Source organism: Syngnathoides biaculeatus, chromosome 4 (assembly GCF_019802595.1).
Source record: "Syngnathoides biaculeatus isolate LvHL_M chromosome 4, ASM1980259v1, whole genome shotgun sequence".
NCBI classification, from domain to species: domain Eukaryota; kingdom Metazoa; phylum Chordata; class Actinopteri; order Syngnathiformes; family Syngnathidae; genus Syngnathoides; species Syngnathoides biaculeatus.
Genome location: NC_084643.1, coordinates 27,105,076 through 27,126,028, shown reverse-complemented (window position 1 = coordinate 27,126,028; position 20,953 = coordinate 27,105,076). Strand labels below are relative to the sequence as shown.

At 39.1% G+C, this 20,953-nt stretch overlaps 1 protein-coding gene and 1 long non-coding RNA gene across 6 annotated transcripts in view; one reads left to right on the top strand and one right to left on the bottom strand.

Moving 5' to 3' along the window:
* Window positions 1-20,953, top strand: part of LOC133499170 (netrin receptor UNC5C-like) — a 259,981-nt gene that overhangs the window by 18,803 nt on the left and 220,225 nt on the right. The window lies entirely within an intron of this gene.
* LOC133499433 (uncharacterized) lies at window positions 6,829-8,404 on the bottom strand. Its single transcript, XR_009794658.1, has 3 exons — window positions 8,330-8,404; window positions 8,138-8,168; window positions 6,829-8,057 (listed from the first exon to the last, which is right to left on the bottom strand). It is a non-coding gene; the product is annotated as an uncharacterized LOC133499433 (long non-coding RNA).

Here is a 20,953-nt window from a genome sequence, read left to right as displayed (position 1 = left end):
CAAAATTCTACTCAAATTAAGCACAATTTTAACAGCGAAAACACACAATACATCTGATCAAGTCATTTCAACATTTTCAAAAATTGACCATTTTTAGCCACCCCGTCCCCTATTTATTCAAAATGAGCAAAAATTGACCAATGTTTTCCAAAGTTACAACAATTCTTCAATTTCAGCCCCAAAAATGTTGACGCTTCTAGTTCAGTTCACTTTATTTTCTGACTCTAAACACAGTGACTGTGTTACATAAAGCACATATTCAGTGTTTGTAAATGGTTTTGATGAATTAACCAGCCTTCCCGTCCTCCATTTATTTATTGCCTGGGAATTACACATTTTCTGAGGGAATTTTAATTTCCAACTTTTTGTACAAGAGCCAGATGGAAGGAGGAGGGGGAGGCCAGGTGGGATGGTGGGCTCCGAGAGGAAGGGGAGGATCTCTCTGGGTGGTTTGTAGCGGCTTTGATCACTACACTTGGACTCGACAATCACACACACACACACACACACACACACACACACACACACACACACACACACACAACACACACACACACACAGCAAGAGAATCTGACACAATGCCCCATTCTATACACGTGGCCGTCCATACTTAGTGAGTGAAAGGAAGTCTTTGACTGCGTCTGGCCTTGTTTTGTAAAGACCGAGCCTCCCGCCGCTTGCGATGGCACATTTGCCTCACCTCTTCTTCATCTTCTTCTTCATCGTCATTTTCTTCCATGCCCATGCTTACTCATCCAAACTGAGAACCTTTAAGGTCTCGGCCGTGATCAGACATGTTTTTTTTCCTTCCCACCCACTGTCTCTTCTTTTCGCTTGCAGAAAAGCATTCTTTACTGACCTTTCTTAGCCTCCCTCTCCTCCTCTTTGCCTGCGGCCTTGTGCTCTCTCCCATTCACTCATTACATTTTATGATGGACTGTGAAAAATGGTCTCCTGCACATCAGTACATTTTTTTCAGTCTTTTTTTAAAAATTCATTTTAACTTATATATCAAGTACAGTTCTGCTAAGTTCAAGTGGTGGTTCTTTTTCTCTCAGGGTTTTTGTCAGGATGTTGAGATTCTGCTCACGGGCGGAAGAGTATCGTGACATTTTTTGGAAGCCTCAAAGCATAAACCAATGGAGCGTGTTTTTTTTTTACCTGTCATTTGTAAAAACCACTACCTCCACATCAAGTGGCATTATGGCAAATTGAAATAGTGAGGAATCTTTCAAAAAAGGTTTTGTGTATTTCTATATTTTTAAGGTATTTGTTGTTACTCCCAGTGGAAGTTAACTGCCAAACTAAACATAAAACGAAAAGAATTACATGTGGACTTAAAACTATCACAAACTGTGGCTTAGCCTTTTATGTGGTTGCTGTTACAAATCATTAATTAGGTTTGTAGGTTCAAATCAAATCAGTGCTTCATTTCTTTCCCCTAATTTCTTTTGAATTTCTTCAGAAAGCACAGCATGAATCCAATTACGATCGATTAAGCACGACTTTATAAGAAGCCTCGATAACTGCACCAGGCGCACACACATTCCCGCAATACATGCTACGTATTTTGTTTATGTTTGCAGTGATGTTTACTACTGATGGAGCAACAAGCTTATGTAAAAAAAAAAAAGTAGAGCTGCTCAGTGTGGACTCCTTCCTGCCATCTCCCGCTATCAGTACTAATTCCTTCTAGAGTTTCATGTATGGCTCTGGAATTATGAATTTTTCATGGCCCGTGAAACCCGAGGCCTCATTTGGGGCTCTTGTTTCCAGCCTTTTTGTCTTTTACCCTGGATGTGTGCGTGTGTGGTAAGAGCAGTTTTTGAGAAAGCCACCTCCCACTCAATATTCAGATTTTTATTGGTTAAAAAGAAAACATTTTAAAAACTTACTTTCAGTGTTTTCGTTTTGTTTGTTTTTTTTTTTTGTATTTTTTTTTCTGGTCTGTTGGAGCCTGAGAACCTGAGAACTAAACAGGGGTCCGATTGTATGTTTTTTTGAAGTGACAGCTGTAAAAATGTAACAAAGTAAGCTCAGTCGCTGTAAGGACAAGCTTAATATACAATTAGTTGCATGCATTTTTCGAGCTAGGTGACAGGAAGTTGTCTTTTGGAGTCTATTCACAACTGTTTTGAGTTAATGTCATAAATACGCTGCGATAATAAGGATCTGGTCTTCTCGTCAATGGAGACCTAAAATGGATGCCAATAAGGCCACAAACTACAGAATTTCACTCAGCAACATGCAATCTGGTAAGCCTCTCTCATCATGAGTAAAACCACCAAAAATTCTCAAGAACCTGTGCCTAATGAGACAAAGAAAGTCTGCAACCTCAATTTGGGCATACTAAAGCCTATCCCAGCTAACTTTGGGCAGGAGGCAGGGTACACCTTGAACTGGTCACCAGCCGATCGCAGGGTATACAAATAAACATCTATTTCCACTCACATTCACACCTATGGGCAATTTAGAGTCTTCAATCAACTACACACGTTCCATGCATGTTCTTGGGTTGTGGGAGCAAACCCAAGTATCCGAAGAAATCCACACAGGTATTGGGACAACATGCAAAATCCACACAGGGAGGTTGGGATTTGAACCCTGGTCCTCAGAACTGTGAGGCAGATGTCATAACCCAATTTCTGGAAATGATTTAGATGTTAAGCAACTGACGCCTCTTTGACTTAGCACCCAAAAGTTTTTTTTCGGTATATCTATTATGAGAATAATAAAGTCTCAATGACCACTGGCCAACAATACATAAGCACAGCCATTTTGTTTTGGTTTCAATTGATTTTCAACATTTCTTGGGGGTCCTTAAGGATAGATTCCTCCTTGAGATTTTAATGATTGCTCCCAAATTAGAACTCCATACTAAATGGAGAATCATTAATTATGAGATATTTGAGTTTTTCATTATTGCCTGTCGGCAGATCGTGCCATTTGTTAAAGTTTGTCTCCTTTTGCTAATCCCTATCTTCAGCAACTGTCTCCCTCCTACTCTTGCATCTCTCTGCCATTGGATTTACTCTGTTTAATTAGCATGGAGACAAAACAGTGGACATATTGTGCTCCTGACAGGAGTCCCACGAGCAGAAGGACTTGCGTGTGTATTGCATGAAAACTAATCACTCAATAGTAGGGATGCAGGGGTGTGTGTGTTTTGCACATGCGAACACACACTGATGAGTCAAATGGGGATAGGGGAAGTGGAAGCAATAGACAGGTAAAGAAATGGAGTGTCAAAATATGTGCACACACACACACACCCACACACACACTCTCAGTCTGCCAGCTGCTCTGCATTGAAATTTCACCTTGTATATATTTCTTTGTTTCATCTCTCCCCTTCACGGTCTATATCTTCTTTTACTCGATACCGTAAAACCACTAACAAATAGGCCGGGCGTTTTTATTTGCCTCCAAAATGAGCGGTGTATTCTCGTTTTACTAGAGGTGACACTTTTCCCAATGGGTGGGGGAAAAAACAAACAACAAACTAGTGCTAAATCCAAACCTGTCCTGTCCTTTCCCCAGCTCATCCTTAGACACCAGGCCTTGAATCAGGCTAAAGTAGCTATATATTTTTATTTTATGTTTGGTTTTTGTTGTTGTACTTGTTTTACACATGTGGTAAGAACACAAACGTGTGTGTCTGTTTCTTTCAGCTTGTCCCTTTCAGGGTCACCACAGCGTGTCATCTCTTACATATATTTGTTTGGCACAATTTTTTACACCAGATGCCCTCCCTGAGACAACCCTTCTCAGGGAGTGGAGGCCCCCAGGGGGATACGAACCCACAACCCCTGGCTTACCAAACCAGTGCTCTAACCAATGAGCTACGGGGTGTGTATTGTCTGTATTTCTCAACTCTGTATTTGTTTTTGCACTATGTTTATGTGGCACATGAACAAAACAAAATCACTAGTGATAGCCGATGTCATTTAAATTACCGTAATTTCCGGCCTACAGAGCGCATTCGATTATTAAACTCACCCAATACATTTGTAAAGGAAATACCATTTGGTACAAACATAAGCCGCAACTTTGTAAAAGCTGGAAGTGCCCACATTGAAACCAACATTGAAACACGAGATATTTGCAAAGAAAGGTGGTACACAGAAAGCGTTTTCAAAGTTTTAATACCTTAGCTTAGCTCAACATAACAACAACATGGTAGCACGAACAGTTCTGGTTAAAAAAAAAGAACAAAAAAACCTACCAGTAAAAAAAACAAAAACAAAAACAGCCGCAGCAGCTACACAGTAGCAAAGCACTAAACAGAGCCAGTTAAAAAAAAAAAAAACATAACTAAATCACTGAGATGCGGCAATAACAAACCAGGAACATGCTAGCACAGCGCTAACATGACCGGTTAAAAAAAAAAAAAAAACATACCGGTAAAAGTAATTTCCTTGGCACATATATTCCACTGGTCTCACTCTTACCTTTTCCGCTCAAGTGCCCCCTTGCGGCCGTTAGAAAAAATGCACAAATTAGCCGCATCATCGCATAAGCCGCAGGGTTGAAAGCGTGTGAAAAAAGTCGTGGCTTATAGGCCAGAAAGTACAGTATATTAGCAATGGACTCTTTGTCAGGTATCAAATTTACCAGCTAGCACACAAAAATGTCACCATTTTCCCCTCTGTGGATATCTGTAGCAATCTTCACATGTTAATATAATTAATAATTAGTATCTGGTGAGCATGATGTTTTTATTTATTCTTTGTATTACTCGATGGATATTGTTTGCAAACTGCTCCAGATGATGTTTGTGTCACTGTTGTTTGCTATCATATTGTATATTTGTGTCACAATGGTTTCTATGACTGCCACGTGTTAGTTTTAAGTCCTCACTGAAGATCGAGCTATCAAATGCACGGCTCAAAATTAACACATTTCTAGAAATGGCGTATACAAACATTGACCGTTGACGACACACTTGTGGTCATTTCCAATGTACAGACATTGACACACAATATGCAGTACTTGGAAATAGAGAGTTACTTCAGGCAATGGAATTAGATATACCAGGCTGGAAATCCAGTCTGTTTGGCTTTGGGTCGGAGCACTTCCCACTGACACGTACGATTTGGCAGATGGCTACTGGATGTTTTTTTTTTTTTTTTTTTTTTTTGGCAGAGGTGATGTTTGTGTGTCACAGCACGAGGGTCTTTATTTGTTTCATCATGAATATGCAATCAAGCCTGCCCATTGACAAATGAAGGCGTGACGTGAGGGGATTGAAACGGGGGTCTCCGAGCGGCTGGGACCCCGCTTCCCAGAGAAAATTATGAGATTTCTCACTTGAAGAAGGCCGATGGGATGCGTTGTACACATTTGTTCTGGTTGTGACTCTGGAGAAGAGGATTGGGAACTTTTTTCACATAGCAAAAACTGGCACTCCATTGGTCCATCTGAAGGAGTATGCAAAAAAAAAAACCTGAAACCATAATTACGATAATCACCACTTTTACCTCAGAGGCGCTTACGTCTGCACAAACACAAAGAAGTGTGTGTGTGTACATGTCTGACTGTGTCTTAAAAAGAAATTGTAGTCATATAGGATGTCAAAGAAAAAAAAAGATGGATCTACTTTTTGGTGGATGCCGCTTTGACATGATGTCATCTTTGGGGGGATATTCATGTAATTAAAAGGAACAGCCTATGTAAAAGTAACATTTTAATGTTGATATCTATTTCTATCTTTTGTGAACTGCCCTTTTGAGAAAATGAACTGTTCCGTTCCGATTTTGGACTATTGTGACGTCATGAAAGTGCAAATTTATATAATCCCATCCCTGACTTGGTTGTTTAGTATCACGCATCCATCCATCCATCCATCCATTTTTTGATTGTGAGGATAAGCGGCTTGGAAAATGGAACTGTGTATGTATATTAACTCGCAATCCTTAAAATGAGGTGTCAGTCATTTCTCATGAACTCCTGGGTGCACATTTACAGCCTCGTGCTGTCGTGTTTTCTTTGGCTTGCAGAAGTTTTGCTGAAGCGATCGCTGATTATCGATTTCCGGTTAAGAACAAACAATACAGTGGTATTTTTTTTTGCGGCTGGAACAGATTAATGGGACTTGAATTAGGGCTGCAACTAATGATTATTTTACACTGGGGATCAATGTGAAAAAAAACAATTCTATTACATTTTTGTACTGATCAAACACTAAAATTGGCATGCTGGTTTCAAAATTGTATTCAGACTTTTTTTCCTAGCACGTCAAGATTTTTCTCCACATTAAGTTTACCCTCCAGATAAGCAAAATTCCACTGATTAGCTCCAGTAAGACTTGCCAAGTGATTCTGATTGGACTCATCTTCAGCTACATGGCAACTTGTTTGTGCAGTCACAATAGAGAACAAACACAAACAAAAAGCTAGTGGGAATTAAGGGATTTTGTGCCATATAACCTTTGTAAAACAACAGTTAAATAAACAATGCACTCATTCCTGTTTCAAAGTATTTCATTTATTTCTATCCATTCATTTTCTTTGTTGCTTATCCTCACGAGGGTCGCGGGGAGTGCTGGAGCCTATCCCAGCTGTCAACGGGCAGGAGGCGGGGTACACCCTGAACTGGTCACCAGCCAATCGCAGGGCACATTGAGACTAACAGCCAGACTCACAATCACACTTCGTGTCAATTTAGACATTCCAATTTATGTTGCATGTTTTTGGGATGTGGGAGGAAACCGGAGTGCCCGGAGGAAACCCACGCATGCACGGGGAGAACATGCAAACTCCACACAGGTGGGGCCGGGATTGAACCCGGGACCATAGAACTGTGAGGCCAATGCTTTACCAGCTGATCCACTGTGCCACCTGTCATTTATTTGAAAAGTTAAAAAAAAAAAAACCAAGCATATCTTTTAAATACAGTTTTTTTTTAAGAAAAACAAGGCTCTTTAGTTCAAACATGTGACATGATAGAGAAATACTGAAGTCAGTTGTGGATTCGCAGCCAAAAATGAGTTAAAAACAGCTGTCAGACTTAACTCAACAAAATGTGTTCCCCAATGTAATCAATTAATCAATCCATTTTTTTTGTCGATTAGTTAATGAATCAGGTTTTTTAAAAATTAAAGTACAGAAATGCTCAAAGTGATAATTCAATTATACCGGTGGTTTTCAAACTCAGGGTCCTGGGTTATCCCCCCCCTGGTTTCCGATTTTCACTGTTCAGAAAAAGTTAAGCTCCAAAAAGGCTGGCGCAGTCCAAAAATTTTGAAAATCATGGAATTGCACATTTATAATAACGTCCCAAACTAGGCAAAAATGTTAATTATTGTGTCTCATTTTGAAGAACCACAAATCTGTCTGCTTTTGATTCTAGAATCAATACAATTAGACAATTTTAAGTTAAACAAGATCACTAAATGATTATCACAAAATGTTACTTGATAATCAATTCGTTACCGATTCATTGCTGCACCTCTAATTTTAATTGCTTTCAAGGGGGAAATTTGATTTGATGTACGAGTAAATGGAGCTTCAATCTTGGTCATGGAACAACATTACGTCCCCGTTTCCTCCCTGGTTGGGAAAGGCTTTCTGGTGGGTGTACCCTGACCCTGTTACGGATGAATTCCATTTCCTATGAGACAAATGGCTCCAAATCGGAGTTTCTTCAACTTTAGCGGTTAATTATATGAAAAGCCAATACACTTAGGAATGGTAATGCTTGTTTCATTAGTAAACAGCTCATTTCAACCAAGTCCCTCAAGGACCAAATGTAGCAAGTGTTAAACCCGCGATAATGAAACAAATTAAATGAAAACCCATGACCTCAAAAATACTCCAAATTCCGTTGCGTTATCAGCGTAGCTTCAGGTTACAATTTTCAAAGTGAGCGACGCATAAACACACTGTGATGAATTCAAACGCCATTGCCCACCATTCTTCTTCCTCGCCATTTGGGTTCTTCAAATCTATTTCCTGTCTGCGTGTGAGGCGTCGTGATTAATTAGGAGGCCTGCAGCCGCCTCCGAGCTGGCTCCCGCACTTCCCGTCCTCCTAAGCTTCGCTTTTACAGATCACCTTCTTCTCCACAGAACAAAAGATTTCCTTAAAGAGGATTTTTTTCAGTGTGTTTTGTTTTAAAAGCAAGAAGTGATCCTCACCTCTTGGCCTCCACGCCTCCACGGTGCTCCTCTGTGGGGAGCAGTAAAAGAAAAAAAAAAATGTGTGCATGGATAATTCCGGGGAAATAACAATGCCAAACACGCACAAAATGTGCCTTCTCAGCAACGCGCTGCCCATATTCATTAGCGACTTTAGAATGCTGTTGAAATGAATCAAAGCAAAGTGCTTACATGTGGTCTTGTCACCCGCTGAGGAAAATATACTGCTCCCTGAGTGGCTGCCCACACCAGTGGGAGCTAATATTTTGTGTGCTTGTGTGTGTGTGCTGGTGTGCACATGCGACAAAGTGTGTCTTTGTACCAAGCTAGATAAGTTCAAACAGTTTTTTTCTTTTCTTTTCTTTTTTTGGACACATTGTCGAGTGGATTTTGATAGTGTGTGTACTCTGAAGTGTGCAGTGCACCCTTGTCATGTCTAAGTTTTCTTTATGGGTTTTTAGTGCAGTATACAACCTACTCCAGATATAGCCTTCTCTGTAGTACCACGTTGTGCTGTAACATGTTGGGCAATATTAAGGTCTACTGGAAGAGATGTAACACAGAAGTAGGTTTTGTAGTTTCGATAGTTGTCGTTCCCAGAGAGTTGGGAGACTATCTGACTGTGAGTATTGGATGTTTGTACGTTTGTATATATTTGTGACACTGTCTGTTAAAGTAGCAATTTTCTGAAGGGTAAATTTACAGAAACATCTATGCTAAAATCCATTAACCTCCCTACTACGTTTTGACTAGAACACTGCAGAAAGAAATGCACAGTACTTGATGGCGTCCCTTAAATCTTGCCAACATTTACTCGTTTTTGTCAAATTCTTTGCTAAATGACTCAGCGAGGATTTTCTGAGTGTGTTTTGCAGATTTTCTCATCAAAGTTTTAAAACCTTTCCACATGACTAGGTGTTTTTTATGAAGTGTCAAGCGGAAAAAAGATCAAGCTTTAAAGTCACGGGCACACGCACACATGCTCATAATTTTGAAATGACTTTTTTTTAAATTCATGACAAGTTTAGCAGCTGACACTGGTAATACAGTCGCATAGCAATAAGTAAAGCGGTGGATGATTGTATATATGGATGTAGTAGTGAAATATGCTACACATATATAGCTATGCTAGCTAGCTGCTTCATTAGCCTCACCAGCAGACAGCACACAGTTTTCTTTGTAAATGTTATCCAAAATTAATAAATCACCCAGTGTATATATGAACGATGGAAACAGAACGGTCATTTCTCATTGTATTGCTTTTAAACTGGCCTCATTTGAGAAGCCGGCACGTACATCAGTGGTCTGTGTCCCTTCTCCAGTTGGCTAACAACAAACTCTCAGCTAGATGAAATCCACTGAGGTCATAAGTCATGTCAATCGCGAAAATGGCAGTGCCCCTGAAAATTCGTAATTGTCGATAAAAACACTATCAAATGCGAGAGGATTTAACATCACATTGTCAAAATAGATTACATATTACATGACCTATTGGATACATTGTTCATGCAAAGCACTGGATTTCCCCTTTAAAGCAACATTCACTATTATATTGAAGATGATATACCATAACCAGCCCTCTTAATAAGATACTTTTTTTTTTAGATTTATATTTTTCTAAGCTTCTGCTCTATGTGATGTAAATTTGTCGATCTGCAGACATTTTTTAGACCGGCTGCCGGTCGAGTCACTGATGTTACTCCAACCCACTATGATAGTTCATATTTTTCACTGCTTCCAAACCGAATTTCATGAATTGAGTTAAGAAAGTTAAGTGAGTTATAATTGCCTTTTTATTGTGCTATATTTATTCCTTCTTGTGAATTTTAAAAACCTATGGAGTGTTTCTTTATTCTTGACTTTTAATTTTATTTTTTATTCATCTTTGAGTGCCTCATATCACCTGACCGCCATCTGCAAATTCTGGCTCTTGACCGTTATTTAGTGAACTATGGCCCTTGGCTTTCTATAAGTTAATCACTTCATTGTTTTTATATTGAGTCGATTTCGTTGTTTGTCAAGCTTTCCAATAAAAGTACTCTTTTGAAAATAGAAGTAGAAAAAGAATAGTTATGAATGTTTACAACTCAGATTCAACAAAAAAGGTCACTTAAAATCTCAGCCCATATTGAATTTGTATTAAGGCATTAGTGAATTGTCACTGCTTTGGCTGGCTTCCCACCCGCACAGAGACAAAGAGTCAATACCTGACAAGAGAAATCATATTTCATTCCGCTTTAAACAAATGAGAGACGGAAATGGGAGAGGAAATTCTCATGCCCTCCAATGTCTTTGGATCTGAGAGATTAGGAAATTCACGATATACTGAGGCAGGGAAAATTATGGTCGCGTTCATTATTAGTGCATGCCTTGGGTCACATACGAAAGGATGGCGAGCTGTACACGGCCCACAGGCCATTGTTTGACCGGTTTATCGTATCGACTCTCTATATCACATATAGTCTTCATTAGAACCATCACTGCCCAATAGAAATTAACAGTAGGACCTGAAATAACCCAGTAAGATAATCTTTTTGTGATATGCAGATGTGCAACTACGTGTGATGATTAAGAGGTATTTGTGATAATCACCACAGCACACAATCAAAATAAACCGTATTAAGTCCTGAAAGTGATGGTAGACAAAAATTAGTCCACGTCACAAAATGTAGATGCTTTCACTCGCCGCGTGTCTCGGCCTAATGATGTTCTCCGTCCGGGTGATGGATTAAAAATGTGCAATGTGAACTTTGTCAATGCCGGCTCCCTACTGGGAGGTCGCTTTAATATGAAGCCGAATGAAAAAAGAAGTCGCGTGAATAACATTATGACACACTGCCGTGTCTGTGCTGGCCAAATCTAAAAGTTTGTCTCCCTCAACTCGGTTATTGCAATTTTAATAAACAAAGACACAAGGGATGACTGACGCTGAAACTATGGAAAACATCAGAATATTATTTTTCCACATGATTATTATGGGCTTATTTATATTTTGTTATTGCAGATTCATTGATTTCATATGGAGTTGCTCTGTTATTAAAGAACAGGGAGATTTCATTTTGGAAAGTTGAATAAAGTTCCAGTCAGGAATAATTGGCTATGGCTCCCCCTTCTTTATTTATTTTTTTTGTCCAAGTGTCTTTGATGTTACCTTGACAAATACATATACAATGCTAAACAATACATTACATTTTAAGTAGATTTTACACCGATTTTATCGACCTGATCGGATTGGCAAATAACTGGCTTTTTTACTGATCGGACGGTCCGTTTTGATGTCATAATTCAACGATCCGATCAATGATGTCAACAAAAGAAATTTACTCCCATCAGTGGCATGCACAGTATATCTGAATCTAAAAGCTAGTTTATTTTTATATAGTAGTATTTATGTTTTGTCTTTTTTTTAATGTTGTACTGTAAATATCTGGCAGCCAATAAAATTACTTAAAAAAAACAATGTCAGCGTCAAGGGAGTGAAAAGACGGCTGAGAGAGATGACTCGTAATGGGTGGATCTGACTACAAGAAAAAAATTGGTCATTGGAAAAGATTGGGCTACATGTAAAATGTGCTTCTACTTACAAAAAAATCACATTTTGACCAACTTCCAGAGCAGATTAATTTCTTAAGTAGAGGTACCACTGTATTTCGTTCTGTCAAAATGCCTCACTGGAATAAATAGATGGCAAAGATACATAATTCATTGTAAATAAATATCTTTTTGAACAATTACTTACACAAGTATATACAGTAAATTAACAGGTCATTTAAATAGAGTCATTTCTCCATCTTGTGGTGGGATCGGTGCTCAGACCCAAAAATCCTGTTAGTGTCAAACCTAATTTTAAGTGACACAGATATGGAGTTTCAAGAAGTCGAGAGAATAAATCTAAGTTCTAACTGCTGATGAACCTCGTTTCTTATAACATCTTTAAGTTTGTATCCTCTGTGTCGTGGCTGATCCAAGTATTTTATTAACAAATGAAGTGGTGAACACAAATTTAACACCAATTTTACTATTATCAAGTGCTATGCAATAAATATTTCCTACTTAGCTGAGAACACAAAAACACCCAAAATACAATTTTGGAATGACAAGGAAGGGGTGACTTTTGTGATTAATGGAAAAAAGAGATTCCTTGATCAAAAGTGAAAAAAAAACAGTGGCGTGTTGTATGTTAATTTTCATGCTACTTCCTGCTTTTTGGCAGATGAGACAGGACCGAAAAGGTAAATAACTGAAACAAATGCGCCTAAACAAGTCCGCCAAAAATTCTCCCAGCTACACAGCATTATAGCTCAACTAAAGTAACTGGGGTTACCATGGTAACACTGACAACACTATTCTCCTTATTACAACCCACAAGAACACAGCCTCAAAAAGTCAGAGGTGTATTTTACATGGCGACTCAGTAGTTTGTCCCTAAAAGTAAACCTGCTGAATTCCTTTTCTGCGCTTGTTTCGCACCATTTATCCACCTTTGCTTTGTTTTCATTGATCATCCACCTACGCAGACTTTGTGTTGCATGTTTCAGAACCTTCCTCACCCTCCCAGTTTACAACACCTATTGACATCTATTGGGTCAGGGGAAAAAACTTTTTTCACTACACTTTGTGGTGTTTTGATGTCTTTGTTCTCCAGTAGATTGCTTTAAGATCAAGACCGGTCCACCAAAGCTTCTGTATTATTCATTTATTATTACATTTTTATGAATCACCTCACTCACGAATGCCCCCCTGCATAGTTAGAAAAAATAAGTCCCTGACACCAATTTCATCGATCAGCAGAAATTGGATAGACATATCTATAATAATGGATGAACAGATAAGTCTCAAAAACGTGCCTGGAATTGACTCGTAATTGTTTTGAAGCAGCCATTTTGGGGGAAATCATGAAAAGGGAGGCTTGAGAAGTTAAACAAAACAAAAAAGGGATTCCCTTTTTACCAATTTCGCCAATCAACTTAACTGACTGAATCAACCCTTTTTGGCAAATTCAATGGTTCTATGTGTTTTATTTTTATGGAATCTGGAGACACAGCAACACTACAGGCCACAGTTTAAATACATTCAAGGACAATAAAACTTGATTTACCAAAACAATTCCAGAAGGCTTTCGACACACAATCGGATATTACTATCTGTGTTCCCCTTTTTGAATCAACCATTTGGCCGTCATCATCACGATAATCATCATAATCATCATCATCATCATCATCTCGTTAAGGCACAGCTGGTGTACTGCGCGGTACAATAACGCTTTGCTTGTCCAATGAAATGTGGCTCAACGGGCTTGCCAATCACAAACACACACACACATGCACACACATGATCCCATCAACAACGCATTAAGTGAAGCTGGTGTGTCACTTTTTATTAATTTTGTTTGCTAATGTTCCCCTCCTTAGCATGTCAAATTGACTTCCCTGCCATCCTGATGGCATCCAAACAATGTTCCCTCTCCTTGCTTGCTTGTTTGTTCAAAACAACGGCAGCAATCTTCTTCAACGCTTCGTCACGCTCAAGGTCGGACTCGCATCTCACCACGCTGGCTGTTAAGGACTATTCATGTTTGAAAACCCAACATTTTTGCAAAGTTCAAGCATTTCTGCAAGAAAGAGTGGTCTAAAATATCTCCACAGTGATGTGAAAGACTCACTGCCGGTTAACCCTCCCCCACTTCAAGGAAAAAAAAACTAACAAAAAAAAAAACCGCTTGATTTCTGGTGTTGCTCTTGAGAATCAGCCAACCAGAGGGGCATTACATTTTCACACAGGGCCAGGTAATTGAATACTTTTTTTTTTTTAAATATATGGAATGAATGCCATTCACTTTAAGTTCACTTCGGTAATATTAGTGTGAAATTGATTTTTTTCAATGATCTTAAACAAAGTAGGAAATTCTCCAACAAAAATCTAAGAATTTGAGAAGGGGGACAATACATTTTCACAGTGCTTTTTAAAAATAGACCTCAATATACATAATACAAAGATATAAATACATACAAATCTACAACTTTCTACCCCAAAATATCCAACACTTAAAATACTATTTTATATTTACTATTTTTCTCAAAAATATAATACTTATTTTACTGCACAATATATATTTTCTTCTAAAAAATGTATAATTTTAATTGGAAAATAGTAGTCTTTCATTAATCATAATCATGAATATATTTTCACTTGTTATCTCTAGATTAGGCTGTACACCATTTTTTCAGATATTTCTTTCATGAAATTATCCCATTTTTAAAAATATCAGTTTTCCCCAAATATTTGAGTTGTTTTCCTCTGTAATATACTTTTTACTCATAATATACAATTTTGTTTGCAAAAATGTAAATTCTCCCAAATTAAATACATTCTCAAAACATTTTTAAATCAAACATGTTTTTTTCTAATACACTATTTCCAATAACTATTTTCTAAAAAGAAAACCTTGAAAATATGGAAAATTTCAATATATTATTTCTTATAAATATGTAAATCCAAGGCAATGAAAATGTTAGAATTCTCAAATATTCTATTGCTATCACAAATACAATCATACAAACGGCTCAATGATGAAATCTCTTTGTTTGGAAGACATTTGCGGACCTGAACACACAAAACGTTTCCACATTATGTCGTCGTTTTGGACCGCACAACATGTTGTTGTCCTGTGCCGTTCATCATTGCCGCATTATGTTCAAGAGCGTTCTTGGTTGGCATGTGACCATCCTTAAATGAAATTTGATCTATGACTTCATGCATATTGCATGATTTTTTTTCTTCTTTTTCTGTCTGTGAGCTGCACAGCCTTGTGTCACCGTCACTGTGGGGTTATTTCACCACATCAAAGGCACACAAAATAAGTCCTCTGTTCCTCTTTCCAAGCGCCGTCCATCTCCATTTGTGTTGTGTACGCCTCTGGACTCCCTCTCATCTTTTCCCCACTTTTTGTTCCCCCGCTTCCTCTGAACTTCCTGAGGGAGAAATGCGAGAAAGTCAAAACAAAAAAAGGATGAAAAAGAAGACACAAAGTTGTTTTCCCTCCTCCTTCCTTCCACCCTTCTTCACAAATGTCATCCCTCCAAAAAGAAGGAGAAAGCAGCTGAGTCAAGCCAAGGCTATGCCCATGTCGCCTCGCAGCCCGTCCAAATCCTCCTACTGTTGTTTGCGCCGCTTCCTCCTCTTGCCCCCATGCTGCCTTTTTGTCTGTAGTGCAACTCGCCAAACTTTCACGCATCTGAAAATCTTTTGGATCAGCATCTGATCATTTGAGTTTTTTAGTTTTTGGGTTGTATAAATAATAGCTTGAACGTCCTAAGGGAGGCTGATTCTGTTCTTCGATGAGCTTAGGATTCATAGAAAAAGGACAATGCTTTTAGATACAATGATACAAAGTTTTTTTTTGTCATCTGCTAAATTTATGATATTTATAGGTCAATAAATATGCCAGTATATAGAGTATGTTTTGGTTGAGGAAAAACAATAGACCAAATGTCCCCAAGAACACAAACATGTTTTTTAGTTTAAGTCACTTTAGTATCAGATGTGTTATACATAGATGACAAAAAACATACCTGGACTAGCATTCCACTCAGACCTGCAGTGCTGTAATAAAATAACTAAATGGTTAAAAAAATTAAACACAAAATAAACTGCTCTGGCAGCAGTGTGGCACAAGCGATTAGACTATTGACCTCACAGTTCTAAGGACAGAGGTTCGAATCCCAGCCCTGCCTGTGTGGAGTTTGCATGTTCTCCCTGTGCATTCTTGGGTTTTGTCCAGCCACCCGGATTTTTTTTCCCACAACCCAAAAACATACAACATTAATTGGATACTTTAAACTGCCTGTAGCTGTGATTGTGAGCGGGACAGTTGTCTGTCTCCATGACCCCTGTGATTGGCTGGCACCTAGTTCAGGGTATACCCCGTCTCCTGCTCGATGATAGGCGGGATAGGCTCCGACTGGCCCACAAACCTGTGAGGCTAAGCGGTTCAGAAAATGGATGGATGAACTGCTATGTCTAAAATATGTACATTGAAACGGAACAAGCCGAAAGAAAGTTGTTGTTGTACATTATACTATAAACAATATGGTCAATATGGCTAAGTTAACAAGAGAAACTGCAATTCCCATATATACATACATGTCTGCTATTGACATGAACGACAATGTACACAATTTACACGGGTGAGTATTATTGAGAGTACAATAAATTATAGACATTTTTAAACAGTGAAGCAGAATAATCATTTGGCTTATGTACACAGTGCTGCAAGAGTAAAGCAAATAGTGTGCTGAAAGTGCGGTTTTTACATGAGCTGAATTTATGTTCTAGACTCTGGAGTCAGTGGTGATGAGTAGTGGTAGGTGGGGTTGGAGGTGTAATGGGGCAAAACACAGAGGTCAGTGAGTATCCTGATCACCTGGTGGGGAAAAAAAACTTGCTTTGAGCCTGTCAGTTTTTGCCCGAAGACTCTGCAGTCTCCTCCCTGATGGCAGTTGTCTGAAGCGGCAGTGGGATGGGTAAGTGGGTCACCTGCGATCCTGGTCCCCTTGAGGATGAAGCGGGTTTAATAAATGTCCACAAGCAAGCGGAGAGAGAGACTCATCATCTTTTCAGCTGCCTTCACTGTGTGCTGCAGTGTCTTGGGGCAGGAAGTGGTGCAGGCGCTGTACCACACGGTGATGCTGCTTAACAGGATGCGCTCAATCATCGCTCTGTAGAAGGGCATCATGATGAGGCGTGGGACTCTGTCTCTTTTCAGTTTCTGCAGGAAGTAGAGTCGCTGTTTGGCCTTTTTAGCAAGTGCTGTGTGGTGTTAGTAGTCCAGGACAGGTCTTTGGAGATGTGTACACCCAGAAATTTGGTGGGGCACACCCGCTCTACAGCATCACCGTTGATGCTTTGTGGGGGATGCTGGGTGTGCCCTCTCCTGAAGTACCCTCTGATCTTTGCCACGCTCAGGGGGACATTGTTGTCCTTGCACCACATATCCAGGCAGCTCACCTCACTTCTGTAGCTTGTCTCATCCATGTTGTTGATGAGGCTTACCACAGTCACATCATCTGCAAACTTGATGAGGTTGGAACGGGATGTGGGTACACAGTCGTGGGCTAGCAGAGTGAAGAAGAGGGGGTTCAGCACACATCCTTGAGGAGAGGGTGGGGAGCTGTATTCACCATGAAGGTGTTGGAAGTGTTGCTGCTGGCACAAACTGCCTCGAGTCTCCCCATCAGGATGTTCAACAGCCAGTTGGACAGGGAGGAGTTGAGTCCCAGCCGGTCGAGTTTGAGGATGAGTTGCTGGGGAAGGATGGTGTTGAATGTTGAGCTGAAGTCGATGAACAGCATTCTGACATGTGAGTCTTAGATCTCCAGGTGAGTGAAGGCACATCCCCCATTTTACGTCTTACTTGGCCTTTATTTAGTTAGAATCAATAGAAAAACGACAATGATTTTGGGTGCAAAACTGTGTGACGACATGATAAAGTTCTGACGTTTAGTAATTAAGGTACACATCACTTTTTAAAGTACAGTGTTACAGCTGATCAAATAACAGTTAAAAAAAACCGTGATATAGAAACTGTTGTCTTTTGAGGTAGAATTGGTAGAAAAATTACAATGTGCACCTCTATCAATGTGGATTTGTTTACATGTCAATTAGTTTTTGATTAAGTTGACTTTTTTTAACAATATGTCAAAATAATTTCCCAACTCCCTCAAATAAGACACATATTTTGTCTTTTGATCTAATTAGAATCTGTAGAAAAAGGCAGTTGTAAGATGATAAACGTAATGTTACAAATTTCTGTTGTCTGCTTTTTTTTTAATGAAATTAAAAAAATGAGTAACGTGTGTAAGAGTAGAAAATAAAACATCTGGAGAGAGTGACATATTGGAAAAGAAACACACACACTTATACATAAATGCCTGAAAGGTTTGCTTAAGTGGACATTTAATCATCATGGACCTTTTTGTTGGCTGCTCCATTGAGTTTGACTAACAGACACACACAAGCACAGAGTTGTGTGGCAATGTATTGATTTTCCGTGTCGTACGGGCATTGTTGCTTAAACAAGACAGTAATAATGGAACAACATTGTTTAGTCTGCTCATTGAACTGTGACTGTCTGACATTGATTGTTGTCTCCAGCTTAGGGAATACATTATATTGTGCGTGTGTGCGTGTGTGTGCATGTGTGTGTGTGTCTCTGTGTGTATGTGTCATGACATGCCCGTACTTGTGGGTCCCTGCGGTATGTGTGGTGTTTGTGTTCCTTTGTGTTTTGACTTAATTCCTTACATTATTAGTTGGAAGGATGATAAACAAATCGTAACTTATGAGAAAATATTCTGATTATTTTCAAGCATAAAAGACTCTGATAAAATTTAAAAAAAATAGTATTTGTGAAAATATATCAGTCTTATATAGTTATGTTGGAAAAAATATATGAAATGAATTTAATATAGTATATCATATAGATTGGCTGGCGAGCACTCCAGTGTGTATCCCCTCTCGTGCCCGAAGATAGCTCGGATAGGCTCGCGCACGTGACCCTAGAGAGTATATATGAATAATATAATACAATACAATACAATTCACTGATGGTAGTGGTCCACTTACCTGAATTTGGTGTGGGCAGGGTGGGTTCAGTTCCCACTCAATGATGGTGTGAATGTGTGTTCAAATGGTTGTCACTGTCTATATACACCCTGCGACTGACTGCCGACCAGGTCAGGGTTTAGTCCTCCTTTCGCGCCAAGTCAGCTGGGATAGGCTCCAGCGGCCCACAATCCTGGACAGAATAAGCAGTGTTGAGAACGGATGGGTGGTGGGTGACTGGGTCCCACATCTCCGTCACACGCGGGCTTCACAGTTCAAAGCCAGCCTACCTGCCTGGGTTTTCTCTGGGTACTTCAGTTTCCTCTCACATACTAAAAATATGCAGAATAATGAAGGAACATTGTAATATAATATACCTTTATCGTCATATACTTAAATTGAACATACCATAATACTCTATCTAGATGTGATACATCACAGTATATCATATGTATCTTTGCTTGTAATGTACTAAAAACTGGTTTGTAGTTTGGTCTAGTAGCAAATTGCTAATTTTTCCAGTTTCATTAAAATTAATAAAAGAGCAATAATTACACTCATTAATTAAATCAACTTATTACTGGTTTTATTTTCCAATATTGTAATTTGCAGTTTTCATGTTTTTAAAAAAAATTGTTACCATTTATTTTTATTTTTAATACATACATTTAATCCATACTATGTAAAATATAGCAGGTTATATTACATATTAAAGTGGATGCATGTTTTTTAATTGTCATTGATTCATCCGTTAACTTCCGTGAAATGAACATATAGAACACTTTTCCATAGCTGACCTGATTTTCTTCTTCAGTAAGATAGTCAATGGCCAATCAAGAGTGCCTCTGCTGGTTACACCCGAGCAATGCACTCCATTTTTTTCTTAGACGCCCTTACTGAACCATTAATTCCGCACCAGATGTCACATTTCAACATCCTTTTTTTTTTTTTTAAAGTATGAGTGTTATGCTAATGTGCGCTAGTAAGCATGCGCATTGGCGAATGGCGCGCACCAATTGGTCTCTCTGAGACTCGCACTGGGAGACGTTTGCTCGGCTACATCATTAAAACCCCATATTCTGCTTTACTGGAGACACATATGCGTCCGAGGTGTATGTGTATGTGTGTGATTAGTGCATATACATACACATATTTAAAGGCTCGAAAAAGGTCAGCTATGATGCAAAAATGGTGTCGAGCTGCTTCATCTCCTAAATCTTTTGAATCTTTCTTCTCTTTCATTTTCACCATTTGAGCACTTTCTTTCTTCCTGCAACACTGTGCTTCTGTGCACCTACATAAAAGTGCGTGTGTGTGTGTGTGCTTGTGTCCATGCACGTATGTATATGTGAGTGTGTCAAAGTTGTGAAGACTGAATATGCACAAATGTCTGAGACAGAGCAAGACCTGAGGTTGTATGAGAAAATGCATGTTTGTCTGTGTGTGTCTGTGTGTGTCTGTGTGTGTCTGTGTGTGCAACCATGATCCTTAGGCTCTCTAATTGGGACACGGATCGCACCATTTTTTTGGGCCATGCATCCCACATGAGCATCACTGTAAATCTTGATAACAGCATTAAGCGTATCAAGCCAGTTTTCGACTTTGTCCCATATACACTGCACACACACATGCATTCATAAAGTCCACTCGCGCTCATATATTGGGGTTCTAACTGCCTATTATCGCGGAGTAGACGTACCTCTGTGGCACTTAGCACATCTTTACTGGGCTTCTATGAATACATTTGGAAATGAATATTGCATGTAGATGCAGTGTCCCGCACTTGGGTTCAAAACCAATCGGCCAGAAATGAAATATCAGCACTCTTGCTGACACGCAAGAGGTCTTAGAGTGTGAGGAGGAGCAAAGTATAACAAAGTTAGTCATACCGGCTTCCATTTGATTTAAAGTATTTTTTCCCCTAGAAATATTGGGAGTACCACTTTTAGTGTTCTATATTGTTATGTAAATGTAAAATAATCCAACAACAGTAAAACATTAAAACCACCAACCAATCACTGACACAATATGTTCACATTCTTGCGTGATGACAGTTCATGATGATGGTCCATCGTTTGGATTTTGTGTGGAAAAAAAAATAAGATAAAGCTAAACCCAGATTGATTATTTTCTTTGCTGGGCTGACGTCTGACACGATATGGTGACATTCATGTGTGAAGTTATGCATGATGGCATTTCATATCAGGGAATGAT